Source organism: Podarcis tiliguerta, assembly GCF_965153285.1.
Source record: "Podarcis tiliguerta genome assembly, chromosome: 5".
NCBI classification, from domain to species: Eukaryota; Metazoa; Chordata; class Lepidosauria; order Squamata; family Lacertidae; genus Podarcis; species Podarcis tiliguerta.
This window is the reverse complement of record NC_139538.1, coordinates 36,306,755-36,310,586: the sequence shown is the minus strand read 5'-3', so window position 1 is coordinate 36,310,586 and position 3,832 is coordinate 36,306,755. Positions and strand designations below refer to the sequence as shown.

General features: G+C 44.5%; 1 long non-coding RNA gene across 2 annotated transcripts; it reads right to left on the bottom strand.

The window, feature by feature from the left end:
* Positions 1 to 607: 607 nt before the first annotated feature.
* On the bottom strand, positions 608 to 3,407 carry LOC310678902. Of its 2 annotated transcripts, XR_014512016.1 has the most exons (3): positions 3,271 to 3,407; positions 2,507 to 2,579; positions 608 to 968 (listed from the first exon to the last, which is right to left on the bottom strand). It is a non-coding gene; the product is annotated as an uncharacterized lncRNA (long non-coding RNA). The 2 variants fall into 2 exon arrangements; XR_014512017.1 differs by lacking the exons at positions 2,507 to 2,579; positions 3,271 to 3,407 and adding an exon at positions 1,715 to 1,808.
* Between the last annotated feature and the right edge of the window lie 425 nt (positions 3,408 to 3,832).

Genomic DNA, 3,832 nt, shown 5'->3' with positions numbered 1-3,832 from the left:
ACTCCCATCCTAGCCTCTACCCTACTTATGCTTCCCTTTGGGGAACACCCTTTCACCTTCCACAACAATTAAACTTTCATCAGTTCAGCTGGGTAAGATAAATCCTGTTTATCGTGATTGCTGCTCTGTATGCTGGACATGAAACAAAAGCAGAATCAATACGTCGGCCTTTCCTGATGGCTGTGCTTTTGACTGTTCCTTTTGTTGCCAGCTGAGACTATTGGTACTATTGCTGTATGTTAATGAATCTGTGTTGTCCCATTAACCCACAGTCCATGGGCTTGCTGGATTTTGCGGGGCCTTTTCTTCCCTTTCCCTTTCTCTCCCCCCCCCCCAAAACCTCTCCCTCGATCAATATTTGATGAGGGTAATTTCAAAGACTTGTTTAGTATGATCTCCACATAAGGAGTCCTTCAGAGTATTTATCACGTTGGAGGGATAATTACATTCAAATCCTGAGACACTGTTGCTAGGTTACTGCCGCTTGCCATTCCTCTAGCTTTTGTGTATTCAGAGTTCGGTCTCCCCCACCCCGCCCCGTTCGCTCCTCCTCCTTTGCTTGAGACCCTTTCAATATCAGGATTAACAGGGGGAGGAGGCATGAGGCTTAAGCCAAATGACCCTTTTAATGAAGCATAACAGGCCCATTATTGCCTCTGGTGAGCTCCATAGGCCATATTGGACAACGGCCGCCCACTGGGGCCAGAATCCGGTGTGGAGATGAAGGGCTGTTGAATGATGCCGCTGAGACAGATTAGGGATGTGGGAGGGTGATAAAGAGGGCATATTGCTTCAGCAGAAGGCTCTGGGGATGGTACGACTCCATTGGCAGGAATAATAAGAGCGCCTTTCCTCTCCCCCTTCAGAATCCTGAATGGGAACAGAGTAGACGAGGACTTTCAAGTCTCCCTTAGACGATGGTCAGAACTGAGTTTTCTCTCCAGAAACAGCCTAGATCCATGTGGCACCTAGGATGCAACCAAACCATTTGCTGGTGAGCACACCATTGTCGTTTTTTTAATAGCATCATACCCTCCAACATTTTTCTGATGAAAAGAGGGAAGTCCCATTCTATAAGGATAATTTTACTATTTAAAGCCCGCACATCTGACTGGGTTGCCCCAGCTACTCTGGGCAGCTTCCAACACATATAAAAACAGAATAAAACATTTTAAAAACTTTCCTATACAGTGGTACCTCGGGTTACATATGCTTCAGGTTATGTACGCTTCAGGTTACAGACTCAGCTAACCCAGAAATAGTTCCTCAGGTTAAGAATTTTGCTTCAGGATGAGAACAGAAATTTTGCTCCAGCTGCGCAGTGGCAGTGGGAGGCCCCATTATCTAAAGTGGTGCTTCAGGTTAAGAACAGTTTCAGGTTAAGAACGGACCTCCGGAACGAATTAAGTACTTAACCTGAGGTACCACTGTACAGGATTACCTTCAGACTGCTTGGAGGTTGGATAACTCCAAACCCTCCAACATTTCTCCAGCGAAAATAGGGACATCCTAAGGAAATGTGGGACATTCCAGGATCAATTCAGAAACTGAGATGGCTTCTCTAGATCAGAGACTTCCCTGGAAAATAGGGACACTTGGGGGATCTGCAGTGTTAGACTACACTTTGGGTAGACTAATACTGTAAAGTGTAGTCTAACACTGTAAGAAAAGCCTTGGCCTGGTATTGGCCTTATTTGCACATCAGGCACCAAACCTGGTAGGGTGTGAGCGTGGAGGAACAACAGAGGGTAAAAGGGATTTGAGGTCAGGAGAATGGAGGCCATCCTACTACAGGTTGTCTTTTTCATGCAGTTCAAATGTCAATCCTACTCTTTTGCCCCATCTTGGTTATGAATATAGAGTAGGCACCAGCTGTTTAACATCCAGTCTTCTGGCTTTGTCCGTGTCTAGGCTTCCCCCTCAAAGGTGAAGCTTTGGAGCCCTGATCTTTACCACACTGTCATTTGGTTACAAAGGACAGACATGGTGTGAAGAATGTGACATCAAATTGTCCAGCTGAAATGTAAGAGGGTTTGGCTATATAATGGGCTGGGCAGACTTAGCTTCACCCCTATTTCCAGAAGCTAAGAGATGGTGGGATGAGGTTTCAGTATGAGAAGCAAGAGAGCGGTGAGGAGGGATAGACAAATGTATCTCTCTCTAGTCTATAACACATTTACATCTAGAAATCTATCTCTTTCCAGACTATGCAACATTTACATGTTTCTTCCCATAATTCTGTTCTCTTCAATTTCTGCCTTAATCTACATTTTAAAAAAATGCCTCAAAACATGTATTTGAATGCATATTTGGATGCCTATTTTCTCTAAACATATATATGTATATATTTAAATGCGCATTTCCAAATAAATATTTAAATCCTTATCTTGATGTATTAACTCTCAGCCAGACTTCTGAGGATAAAATTATGCCACCGGTACGCTTTTTCACTGCAGGATTTACACAGAGGTAAACTTACAATGCAGTCCTTCTAGGGCATAGTCACCTGCACAGTAGGAGACAACATCTCCACATTTCATGTATTTACATCCACTCTCTATTTTCCGTACAAAAGGTGCCTGTGACGAAAAGGAAACAAGGAAAATTAATTTTACAAGCAGAATGTTTTGTTGTTTGCTCTCACAAATGTAAGTAGGCGAGGGGGGGGAAAGCTCCTAACAAAAACTGATTCAGTGATGTAGATTTTAAGTGCCCAGACAGGGGGTAGACTTCAGCTATGCACTCTTCCAATTGCTCCATTTGTGAAAGCATTTCTGCTTTCCAGATGAAACGATTCCCTTTCTGCTCCACCATGTACTGTCCTGAGAGCTCCTAACCCCTCAAAAAGCCAATTTCGGTGGTGCAGGAGCATGCTGGGGGAGGAGAAGGGGAAAGCCCCATGGTACTAGTGGAAGTCCTTGCTCATGGCTTCCACTGACAGGGCTGGTTGGGTGAATCCCGCCCAGGGTGTTCTTTTTTTGGGGGGGGGGGAACCTGGGACAAAAATAATTCCAATGTTTTCCGTTTTTGCCGCTGGGGTTTTGTGTTTGCTCCAGCCAATTTTAATTTATTAGGATTAAAAAAAACACATGACTTTTAAAACAATAATTGATATAGGTAGCAGAAGAAATGAATGCTGAGCTAAAATGGGTGGTTTTTCACAAAGGTTCCCCAAATTGTAACAACAACAACAACAATAAAGCAATCCCCATTTCAACAATTTGAAGCAGGGTTGAATGTGTTCAACAATTCAGAGTGAGTGCTCCCTGCCTTCATTCTGAATTTGCCTTTGCAACAAAACAACACAGCTCATCTTGATGGGCTGCATCAAATGTCAGGAAACTCCAGATGTTGTTGAATGACAGCTCCCGTCATCCCTAGCCATTGGCCATGTCTTCCAGGTCTGGTGGGAAATGTGGTTCAGGCTACATGACGGCATTGTGCTATTATCATGTTGGCCATGACATCCCCTGTCGCTGCAATCCTATAAGCAAGAAGAAGGAAGCACTTTTCAGGGGGGGGGGGGGAGCACAAAAGCAGTTGCTGATTGGACAGTAGACAGAAACTGAACCACTGTGAAAAAAATGAACAAGGGGTAGGTGGAGAAAAATCATCCCTTTAATACCCAAATTTTTTACTTGTGTGCGGCCACAGCACTCAGCTCCACCCCCGACTCCTCCGATGTCCTGACACCTCCCCCCATTCTTCTTCAGAAGGTGGCACCTCTGTGTACTAGTGGGATTTTTCCTTTGCCTTGGGTGCCAGAATGACTTGGTCATTCTTGGTACTCTGCCTTGATGTGACAAGACACCACTTGCTGTTTTGCCCCAGG